Below are 12762 nucleotides of genomic sequence, written 5' to 3'. Positions count from 1 at the left end.
GTGCTCTCCACCTTTCTGTCTACTTTTCTCAATGGTCATTAAAATATAGGGAATAAATCATTCGAAATAATTATCTCCCTGTTTGCTCCTGCAAGGACTGGGACCATGCGAAGCCACTGGAGTGCAATTTTTTCTAGTTGAAATGAATTCTACCGAGGAATTCTACAATATGTTTGTTACACAAACTATATTAGACAATATTTTGTGATGTGGCGAGAAAGAATTTATAAAGTTGATGGCCTTAGGAGCAGAAATGGTTCTTTGGGGGGGTTAAATATTGTTTGAAGAATTCTCCACTTTCTCAGAATTTGCCCCTTCGGCTGTAATTCCCTAAGAAGCTTAAGGGTTATCTGGCTACAGGGGCCAAATGGATGGTACCTTGTAAATATTTCACAGTGATATCATGGTTATGAGAACAGCGAAAAAAAATCCTAGATCCTTGAAAACATGTTAGATCCTAGGTTCAATCATTTGCTTTGATAAGAAATCCAGAGATCGATAGGGCATTTGGGTGCATTTTATTTTCACTGGGTGTTTTATTTCAATTTCTTATTTTATTCTGTTTATTTATTCTTATTTATTGTTTAAGGAGCAAATTACAAATACTCAAGTATTTGTTTGTGAAATGGTGGAATCAAACTTCAAAAAGGTAGGAGGGAAGGCTAGAAGGGCAAGTCTCTGAAGTTTTCCTGACTCGGCCCGTCCATGAAGCATCTTGTTATCCTTTGTGTTGTGTAACAGCGGGTACCAGTTGCCTTTGATTAAGTAATTGGGTTCAGGAAACTCTCAGGCATGAACATATAATTATTGTTTCTGCTTCTTTTTGTTCCTCTGACCTGCCAAAAGACATCTGGCTCAACTGTACTATTAGGAATGAAGAGAAGAAAATGGAACTAATAATTCAAATTGTAGTTTTTAAATTTCTCACAAATCCTCTTTTCAACAAAGAAGAAACACAGGAATCTCTTCTTGACAGCCCTGAAGGCACACAACTGGGCACCTAAAATAAAACGTGTAACAATTCAAAAGGACAATTTTAATTTTCAAAGTAACACAGTTACACACTTTCATCAGAAATAAAATGGCACCTTAGTTGTGATCAGCACTGAACAGAGAGAAATATCCAAAAAGGAAATGAAATACCGAGGAACACTCTTAGGGTGGTAGATGTTTTTCTTTATTTTACTTCAAATTTGTGAAAGCTGCCATGTCAGCAGTTTCAAATTAAAAAAAAAATAAAAAGGCACATTTTCAGGTTTCTCGAGTTGCATATTCTGTATTTATGCCCGTTTTGAAACACAAGTGAGGAGGCAGATTATATTTTCTGATGCTGTCAAACATTCCATTTTTATCATGAAAATGACACATTTTAATGTGGTAACTAACAGTTAATATCAGCAGATGGAAAGTCATGTTTATCTTTCAGCTGGTTGCCAGGATGAATTGCAATGTCAGATTTTGTACCTAGGAATTCAGATACTTAGTATCATTTCCACAGTTTGAAAATGTGCATCAATATGTTTACATGAATGACTTTAATGTGGAAGGTCACACATGTAGCTTATTGCTTGCTACTGACATGAGTCGAATTATCTGTTTTGAAGTTTTTCAAGCATTGCGATGCCTTCCCAAACTTTATTCCACACCCATTATGTAACATGCCCATTTAAAAAATACTGTGTCCTTGGGCTTTTAGAGGCTGGTTTAGGATATTAGCATACAAGCAATAAGATAATGAAGGAATGAGAAACAGTATTTTGATATCCTATCCTCTATAGTTCATATTTTCAATCGGACCTCAAGTAGAATATAATGGTCACTTCTGGAATACTGTCGAAGTTTAAGGAGCAAATTGCAAATGATATAATTAGAAGATAACATTTTAGAGCAAGAATATCATTACTATAAATTGTTAGTGAAAACTTAGTTTTAAATATAATTTTGTAAAAAAAAATACACACATACAAACACATAAGACTCTATTCCTACCTTTGAATGGAACTATTTATCATGGCGAGAAACTGTTAGAGAATTCAGGAGGCTTTCTGCCATTGAGGTAAGATGAATGATGAATCCAATGCAAGGCAGGGTTTCTTAATAATTTATTGGGTCATGAGTTATGGTTTTGTTCAATTGAAAATTATAAGATAGGTTTGCTTCAGGCAAAGAGCATAATGTATGCAAAAGGAAAATAGATTAAGCAAACATTCCATGAGTTTAATCATTTCAAACATTATACTGGCTAAAGGCCCTGATGCATTTGTCATTAATTCAGGGGACAATTTCACCTCCACATAACATGATCACAAGATGGGGGTTGTCACTAGAGCTCTTTTAATGGGATGCTCATAATGAATAGTCAGCGGAAGTCATTACTCACATTCAATGTTTTTCCTTGTAAACGAGGATAAGAAAGACTGCAGAAACCAAAGCTTCTGATTATTTTTTTCTCTTGTGGAACGTTAATATTTTTTCTGTTTCTCATCACTCATTTATCCATTGACTTTGACATTCATTCAACATACATTTATTGAGCACCAACTTTGCACCAGAGACCCTGTTCCAGGTTCATTATAAAAGCCATTTCTAAATAGTTCTTGCTGGCCAGCACTTTTGAGGTGAAAACAATTGCATGGGTTTTCTTAGACTGAGGAGTTCATAAAGTTGCCCAGATTTTACCAAAATAATGAAATCAATGGGTAGGTAAAATTACCACCTCAACCTTTATTTAATCAATTCCCTTTCACGTTTATTGAGAAGTTAGCATATGCATGTTCTTATGTACATAAAACAGTGCTCTATTCTACAGGTTGGTCTAAATAATATTTACTTAAAGGTTGCAAATCAGTGTTAAATCAACCCCAATTCAATTTGTATTTGATTTCAGGATCTTTGGTTTTGTCTTGGGAGGTTTTTCATGATGCTGCAAGTTGTTGTTCTTTACCTGGTAACTCCTCATAAAATGTATTGGTTCTGGCAGAAAAAACCCCAAACCCAACAATAATAAAATTATAGTAGTCACATTAGTTTTATGTTCCTCCTAGATAAATCTCCAACCGAGGTCTCGATATTCTGGGGTATAAGGATCTCAAAGGAGTAATAGCATGGCCATATATTTTGATCGTAATGTTTCTCTGGCAGTGAGTTGTCCAAGAAATGTGTCTCTTGAGGGCTGCAGTTCAACCTCCTACAGGCTTAGGAAGAAACACAAAAAACATTTTGGCTACCTATCTCTGGGCTTAAGGATGATGTAGTGAGTGACTGTCCCATAGTGATCAGGTACAGGTACCTCTTGTCTGAATGGAATCTGAATTCATTTATTGCCCCAGTCAGACATATCTGTTCATTTCTACAGAACACTGCAGAGGAAATCTATAAGACTTCTTATCTATTAAATACATATTTTTTATAAAAAAATCTAACTTAATTATTTCAAATATTTTTAAAGATCATCTAATCCTTTTTCTTTTAAGTACTTATCACATATTTTGTGGAAGAAACTCTATGAGTTGCTGATAGATCATAACTGAGAACAGTACTCAATAATTTCTACCCTAATAGAAAGACATTGTATTCTGACAAAATAAAAGGTAAACATATAAATGAAAATAAATTATATTCTATATTGAAATATGCTATTGGTAAGCAGAAAACAATGAAAAGGGATAGTGAGTCTTGAGTAGAACAGTTGCACTTTCAGATTTTTTTTTTTTACAAATTCTATGAAAATTTTAGGAAAAAGGTGATTTTTGAGCAAAAAGCTAAGAGGAGTAAGCACATAGGACTTGATCTTTGGGAAAGGTATTCTAAGCAGAGGGATCAAATACTGTGTCTGATTGTGAAATTAAAAGTTCTGGCGGGGGTATAACCACCCTCCGAGAAAGAGAAGGAAGGGTCTTTTAAGAATCTGAAAATACCTTGGTTTTAGTCTGAATGCAACAGGATCTTAGCACAGAATTGACATCATCTAAAACCGATATTAACTTGATAAATCGGACTGATTTTTTAAATAAATTGAGGACCAAGGGTAGAAGCAGAAGTTATTGGAAAAGGAGACTCTTCTTATAATTTATTAAATCAATGAAAGTGACTTGAATTAGGCTGATAGTAGTTGAGGTGATAAGAAGTAGGAGATTTGGGATATATGTGTATTTTTTTTCACAGTGAAAATGAGGCAAAGGTACAGACATTTCTTGTATATCCCCTGCCTCCATATTTGCACAGGCTCCTGCATTATCACCATCCCCCACTGGAGGGGTGCGTTTGTTGTTTGATGAACCTACACATCATCATGACCCAAAGACAGTAGCTTACATTACAGTTCACTCTTAGCGTCGCGCATTCTGTGGGTTTCAACAAATGTATCACTATGGTATCATACAGAATATTGTCACTGCTTTAAAAATCCTCCGTGGTCTGCCTGTTCATCCCTCTCACCACGTAAAATGTGTGTCAACCAGTGATCTTTTTACTGTCTCCGTACTTTTGCCTTTTCCAAAAAGGCATATAGTTGGAATCCCACAGTAGCAATCTTTTCAATTAGCTGCTTTCACTTTAATATGTATTTAAGTCTTCTAAAGGGTATGTGCTTGCCCTTTCACAAAGAACGGAATGGATTACAGAGAATGACCGCAAATCTCAAAAAGATTTGGTGTAAAGAGGGAGGTGTAATTTATTTTGTTAGATGCTCTCTTTATTTTATATTTAGAACTTAAGCACGGGGAGAGAGTATTCGATTAGAGATATTACTCATTTGGCACTTTTTCCTTTACAATGCCTGAGGCATTTATCTTGATTGCTATGTGGAAAGAGGTACTTCTCAAAAAGCACGAATGTACAATTTTATTCAAAATTATGCATTTTCATTTCAGGTAACAAAAATTATTTATTTCTTTGTGGCTCAACAATCTTTTCCTAAACTAGTCATTATGACATTTCTTTCTTCTATGTATTGTTTTCAGCTCTATGACTTTTACATAAAGGAAAAGAAAAACTACAGAAGAAAGCTGTATATTTTAAGTTAGGCATATAAGTTGTTAGCTTGCATTTGATTCTGTGACTGAGTATTTTACTATTTTCTGAGAAAGGAGACAAAAATCGGGGAGGGGAATCAAACAAACATGTCAAGTTATTATGTACCGTTAAAAACTTCTTCAAAGGGTACTAAATGAAACGTCAAAGTTTTCAATTTTTAAACTATTTTTCAAGATCCAAATGAAAAGGCAAAAATATGACAATCTTATTACAATCTGGCTTTAAAATCCCCTCCTTTATTTTTATAAATTGTGGAGAACATAAATTACCTGTATGAATTATATAAATCATGTGTGTCTAGATTATAACCAAAATGTTTTATTTGAAAATATTATATCGGTATTTCTTTTATCACATAAGTATGCTAGAGTTATTATTATGTTTAGCCAATAAATGCTGAATGCATGTAGTATTTTTGATCCTGGTACATATTACACAGGCTCATTAAAAATTCAAGCAAAATGTTAAGATGTTAGCTAATTTTCCAGGAAATAAGACTGTGGTATATTTGTAAGAGTCAGACCTTATTTCCTATGAAATATTTATAGCATTGATTTCCCTTGTTTCATAACACACTAGAGAGAAAGAGTTCAAAAATCCAAACAAAAAAGAAAATATTTTTATTCCATTGCTCATAGAAGTTCCCTAAGTTTTGAGGTACGCATAGAGCTGCTGTGGGTGGTCAGGAGAGCTGCAAACCACACAATCCACAGGGCACTATTTGTGTGTTACATTAACAGTGTAACACAATATCTCTAAGCTTAGGTCTAGTTTGAGACTCTTATTTTGTACTAGAGCTATGTAATGTTTTATCTGGGACTGTAATATTTGATTTAGATTTTTCAGTATTTGATGTTGAAGAACATGATAATATGGCCTCCTTGGGGAGGAAAGTAAAATAAAAAATGTTAGGGAAACTTTTCAATTAACCACTAGTTCTTTTTTTTTTAATTTGTCTCAAATTTTTATTAACTTCCAGTTGGTTAATATACAGTGTCATATTAGTTTCGGGTGTAGAATTTAGTGATTCAGCACTTACATACAACAGCCAATGTTCATCACAAGTTCCCACCTAATCCCCATCATCAATTTAATTCCCCCACCTCCTCTCTGGTAACCCTGTGTTTGTTTTCTGTCTCTGTAGTTCAGGGTCTGTTTCTTGGTATTCCTCTCCTTTTCCCCCATATATTTATTTGTTTTGTTTCTTAAATTCCACATATGAGTGAAATCATATAGTATTTGTCTTTCTCTTACTTATTTTGCTTAGTGTAATACTATCTAGCTCTATCCACCTCATTGCAAATGGCAAGATTACATTCTTTTTTATGGCTGAGTAATATTACATGTGTATATATACTTTTCTGTATATATACTGTGTGTGTGTATATATCCTCACCAACACCCCTTGTTTTCTGTGTTGTTGATTTTAGCCATTCTGACAGGCGTGAAGTGATATCTCATTGTGATTTTGATTTGCATTTCCCTGATATCGAGTGATGTTGAGCATCTTTCATGTGTCTGTTGGCCATCTATGCATCTTTGGAAACATGTCTATTCATGTCTTCTGCCCATTTTTTAACTGGATTATTTGGTTTTAGGGTGTAGAGTTTGATAAGTTTTTTTAATGTATTTTGGACACTAATCCTTTATCAGATATGTCACTTGCAAATATCTTCTCCCATTCCATAGGTTGCCTTTTAGTTTTGCTGATTGTTTCCTTCACTGTGCAGAAGCTTTTTATATTGATGAAATCCCAATAGTTTGTTTTTGCTTTTGTTTCACTTGCATCAGGAGACATCTAGCTAAGAAATTACCATGTCCAATATCAAAGAGGTTACTGCCTATGTTCTCCTCTAGGATGTTAATGGTTTCCTGTTTCATATTTCGGGCTTTAATCCATTTTGAATTTATTTTTGTATGCAGTAAGAAAATGGTCCCGTTTCTTTCTTCTGCATGTTTCTGTCCAGTTTTCCCAACACCATTTGTTGAAGAGATGTCTTTTTTTTTTCCCATTGGTCCTGCTTTGTTGAAGATTAATTGATCATATATTGTGGGTTCATTTCTGGGTTTTCTATTCTGTTCTATTGATCTATGTGTTTATTGTTGTGCTAATACCACACTGTCTTGATCACAACAGTTTGAGTAACACGGTGTCTGCAAATAGTGAGAGTTTGGCTTCTTCTTTACCAATTTGGATGGCTTTTATTTCTTTTGTTGTCTGATTGCTGAGGCTAGGACTTCCAGTACCATGTTAAATAGAAATGGTATGTAGAAAACCCAAAAGACTCCACACACAAAAAAAAAATTGCTAGAACTGATACACAAATTCAGTAAAGTTACAGGGTAAAGATTAATGTATAGAAATTTGTTGCATTTCTATACACCAATAACGAAGCAGCAACCACTAGCTCTAAGGCACAAAATATATAGAGAGAATGAACAACTTCACCAAGAAGTAAAAACAAAAAGGGGTGAAGTTATGAAGTTTTCCTTAGAAAGTTGAGTGTGGGGAAATAACCCATTCTCCAGAAGTCTTTATTTTATTGTCCTCTTAATCTCTTACCAAACCAAAGTCACAGATGTGGGAGGTAGGTTTGAAATGCCGATTTCTTTAGAACTCATGATATATATCCGCAGAAAGGGCAGACATGTGCCAGTTTACTTGGTTTTATTTTATGGTCAGTATGTAGATCCAAGAAGCACATATGACTCGCAATCAGCTAGTAGAGTAATTAATCATAAGCCAGAGGCCAATGTTACCTACCCAGAGTTTAGTTTCAGTGCATACTTTGTATAATTTTTTAAAAATTTTTTTAACGTTTATTTATTTTTGAGAGAGAGAGACAGAGCATGAGTGGAGGAGGGGCAGAGAGAGAGGGAGACACAGAACCTGAAGCAGGCTCCAGGTTCTGAGCTGTCAGCACAGAGCCCGATGCGGGGCTCGAACCCACGAACCGTGAGATCGTGACCTGAGCCGAAGTCGGATGCTTAACCAACAGAACCACCCAGGTGCCCCAACTTTGCATAAATTTAAGCATTTTATTGAAGTTTGGTGTCACTGACAAATTCTCTGCTGTGTAAAAGAATCCAGATGGTGTGAATTCTAGGTTAGGTTTTTGTATTTTCATGACTGAGGCAAAGTGAAATTCATATACAGATTATAAAACCATGTCTTACGGTTTTGAAGCCATAATTCAGAGACTTAATAGCCTATTGCTATATATTACAATTATACATATAGCATTAATATAACATTAGCTAAAAGGCCTGCCATATAGCCATGACGTTAAGGGAAAAAGTTCATTTATATTTTAATTTTAGCTTGAAACAGATAACTCTGGAATGTTATTCAATGTATATTAACTAAGACTGATAATCAATGCTTTCATTTAAACTTAAATACTAATGCATGCAGCAGAATTAAATCCAATGACTTTGATTTTCTTTTCCTGGAGCTATTTGAAATTATTTGATCCATCTTTCTTAACACTCAAATCTGGTCCATTAAGACTGAAAAGGCAGAAAAATGCTGCATTAAAATTAAAAGCTCATATTCTGAAAAGCAGTTAGCTAAACTCTGAGACTTTAATGTCCAGATGTAATATTTTCATTTCATATGAAGGAAAATAAGTTATTGCATTTGACCTTTAGAAGTTATGTTTTATGTATAGTTAAAATAAGTAAGTTCCTGTATGCTGATCAATAAACAAGACTGTTTTTTGAAGTCAGTTGCAATAACTGTGTGTACATTAAAAATGAAAAGAAAGGACAGTGTATGTATATGAGATTTTAGAACATTCCAAATTTTGTACCTTATAGCTATTGAGCTATATTCATAATTATTCTACCTTATTAAATTATACACAATTATTTACGCACATCAAACCATTTAGTCAATTTCAGCCCTGTTTTTAGCTCTCAGTTTTCTTGACTACTAAAAAAAAATGTTGCTTTAGGTACTAGCAAAGTACATTATTTATTAAAATAAAATTATTTGAGCCAGATATTTCTCTGACTCTTCTCAGGGTTTTGTGTCTTCTTTTTTAATGATCATCTTTACACACTTGAACATATCATGTCTACAGTCCTTCCTGAGGTGTCATTTTTAGTTTAGATTCTGAGGATATGATGATACTCGACTGCATTGTCTTATAATGAGCAACCAGAAATAGAATTCTACTCTGTATCGGTAGCCCTTGCCAACCAATCAGAATGGAAAGGCAGAGCCGTGTTAGAATTAGTGACCCTATACTTTGGGTGAGCCATTCCTACACACCTTTTATGAAATTATCATTATTCTTATTCTGTCCTTCTCATGCATTCAGGTGGGGTATCTCAATGTACAATGCAGAAAGTTCAGTGAGTTTAATTAATAATCAAAAGTGTCTCTTTTAATAGTATTAAAAATATAAAAAGTTAATTCACTAACTTAATAAACAAATACACTCAACTATGCCATGGCATTTCATGCCATTCTGTCTGAAAAGTTTTCTTCCTAAGCAATTCTACATTTGTTATTACAGTTTGAAGAAAATATACTGGTAAAATAATGTTTCAACTGTAAACATAATATGTATTTTTAGAAATTCTATTGGTTTTGGCACTTCCCTGAAGATTCACAGAGATCTTTTAGAAATTCAATATAATGTGACTATGAGGTAAGGATTAAGAATAATGTGGTATTTTCAAAATGACACATATGAAGGTATCTTAGTAATTGATAGTTATTTTGAAAACAAACGTACAAGGGAAAAGTCAATTTATCCCCCAAAATAAAACTATATCATCATCAGGATGATTTTCCACAAACTAAATGGAAAAAAAAGAAAAAAAGAATGGACTCTGGAGTTATATCACTAAAATTTGAGTCTTGGATTTGCAGTCTTGAGCATTGAACCACCATGATCTGTTTCTTCATGTTTAAAAATATGAAGTAACAGTTATTGTACCTATTTTATAGTGCTGTTGTGAGTTCTCAACAAGTCACAGTGGAAAAATGTTCTTAGAAAGCTATCTCCTGCATACATGAGCTCTTGTTACTATTATCCAAACTCAGTAATACACATATTTTTCAGTTTCCAGGTCATTTTATTCAGAATCTTGTGTTTGTTTCCTGAATTAATCTAGACTATACAAAACAATGTAAAAATGGCTACCATTTTCTCTCCCCGATGCCCATCATGGGGACAATAACCTGGGCCATTTAACTCAGGGGGTTCCTCAGATTCGGTCCAGTAAATGAGGCCAAGTGACACTCTAGCCCCTTGAATCATTTTCAGATGCATTTAGCTGCAGTGAGGAAATCCTAATGGGGTGTGGAGGTTAACTAGGCTATGGAGATAATTTGGGGAAAAGAGATGGTACCTGGGGCAAGAGCCTACCCAAAGAAAAGAGTGTCTAAGATGTTTATGATTCCTTCTTGTGCCTCAAAAAGTGACATTTACTCAAAGAAAAAAATGACAGAATGTCCATCCCTTGGTTCCCTTTCCTCTCCACTCCCACTCCTTTTCAGCACCCCATCCCCCCAGACTGAACCCTGGGTAGGGCTATGTATCAGGACACTCTCTCAGGTGAGGTCAGCAACACTGAGGGACATCTCCTCGATGGAGGTGTTGTAGAATTTCTCAAAGAGCCCTTTGTCTTCTTCTGTGACCGTGTCAACACCCACATCCTTACGGCCAAATCATCTACCATCACCTGTTCTCTGGATATAGTTTTCCCTGTTGGTGGGAATGTCATAGATGGTGACTAAAGAAACCAGCTGTACATCAATGCCTCTGGCCAGCAGGTCAGCGGTAATCAATACTCTGCTAGAGACAGTGCAGAACTCCCTCATGATAACATCTCATTATCCTTTTGGCCCCTATCTCTGTGCATTGCAGTCACGGTCAAGTATGCGGGTTGCATCTTTTCAGTGAACCAATCAACCTTCATTCAGGTGTTGAAGAATGACTGCCTGTGTGAGGGTCAGCATTTCATACAAGTCACATAGTGTGTCCAGAGTCCAATCTTCCCATTCCACACCGATGGAGAACTGGCAGATACTCTCCAGGGTCAACTCTTGCTCCTTGACCAGAATCCAAATGGGGATTGAATTTCTTGATCACCTCGAGCATGTCAGAAAGCATCGCAGCTGACGGAAAAACCACCTGGGTGCTGCTGTCAAGCTTTTGGAATATGTCATAGACCTGGTCTTTGATTCTGTGGCTTAGCATTTCATCAGTTTTCCTCCAGTACAAACATCTTGAGGTATTTGGGAGACAGGTATCTCTGGTTAAGCATATCAAACACAAGACATGGGGTACCCACGACAATATGGGAAGCTTTCATCTTCTGTATGTCAGCTTCTGTATGTCAGCTGGTATCTTGGTCCCCCAAGTGTGGCAGAAGGCACCCATAGAATTTCCTAATGCCTTGGATACCTTCTGTATCTGCTGAGCCAACTCTAGTAGGTGTGGGGCCAAGGCCTCTGTAGCCTTTAGATATTATTTTCTCCTTACCACATCAACTTCATGATGCATGGACCTCTAGTTTTTCATTTAATTGAGCAATCACGCTCAACTGCCTCATGCTAGGAACACCTTAACCCTGGATCAATCCATCCAGTTAGCTTTCCCATAGCAACTCCAAGACTGATGAAACCTATTAGACAAATAAATACATACATACATACATACATACATACATACATACATACTACTGCTCAGATTTGGTCCCTTTCTCAGTTTCTTAACTCAAATTTAATTGAGTCCTCATTCGTGCCTGGAAATAATAAATTCTTTCCTTTATAATTGCTATTTTCCAATTCTCTCCTTTTTATTCATTTATTTTTTGTTACCAATGGCCCTGCTACTCATCCATAATCTTAACCAGGTGAGCCTCATCTCTCCTTCACCAACCGAAAATAGAAAAAATCAGAAAGATCCAATTCAATGTGTTGTAGAATCGATATAAAAAAAGTGGCTGTTTTCCCAGTCCCAGATTGGGCTTGAGCGGTCTCATCATAACCACTGATACAAAGAATGGCTCGCTCCTGGATCGCAGAATGTTTCTCAAAACCATAGGCAGAGATGCCATGGAGAAGGGACTCAGAGAAGCTCATGTCATCAGAACTGTTGATGATCTCGTTCCAGTTACTGTCAATGATGCCTTCAAGCTCCATCCCTTCCAGGCCACTGTCTCTGGATCAGGAATCCTGACTCAAAGACATGATCCTTAGAAACTTCAAACTCAGTAATATATTTGGATAGAATTTCACATTTAAGCTATTCCAGAAGCAATTTTCATTGGTCTGGTCAGAAGTTAATATGGAAATAATGTACCGGTCACTTATTGATTTTGTATACAATTCACATACTCTTGCTCCTCCGTAATACATATATAAAAAGTTATTTCAAGTACATTTTATTTTTTAAGATCTCCTGACAAGTGTTTTGCAAAATATACCATATGTCGGGAAGAAACTTTTTATGAGCCTACAAATCTCTTCCATGTTGACGACCTCCTTGTTTCCTGTCAAATATTTCTAAAGAGGCCTAGACTTATTTTCTTGTCACACATACAACTGTGCTATAATTGTCATATATATATATATATATATGTCATATATATATGATATTTAATTATACATATAGTCACTGATTGCAAATGAATACTAAAACTGTCAAATAATCTTACTCTATTTTTATGGAACTTTTAGTCTTCTCTCAGAAAATACTTTTATTTTCT

General features: G+C 35.4%; 1 pseudogene; it reads right to left on the bottom strand.

Moving 5' to 3' along the window:
* Positions 1 to 10727: 10727 nt before the first annotated feature.
* LOC132665131 (eukaryotic initiation factor 4A-I-like) lies at positions 10728 to 12244 on the bottom strand (annotated as a pseudogene).
* Between the last annotated feature and the right edge of the window lie 518 nt (positions 12245 to 12762).

The sequence above is a fragment of the Panthera onca genome, chromosome D3 (assembly GCF_046562875.1).
Source record: "Panthera onca isolate mPanOnc1 chromosome D3, mPanOnc1 haplotype 2, whole genome shotgun sequence".
In the NCBI taxonomy this organism is placed as follows: Eukaryota; Metazoa; Chordata; class Mammalia; order Carnivora; family Felidae; genus Panthera; species Panthera onca.
Note: the sequence above shows the minus strand (reverse complement) of the source record. Positions and strands in the feature narration are given on the sequence as shown.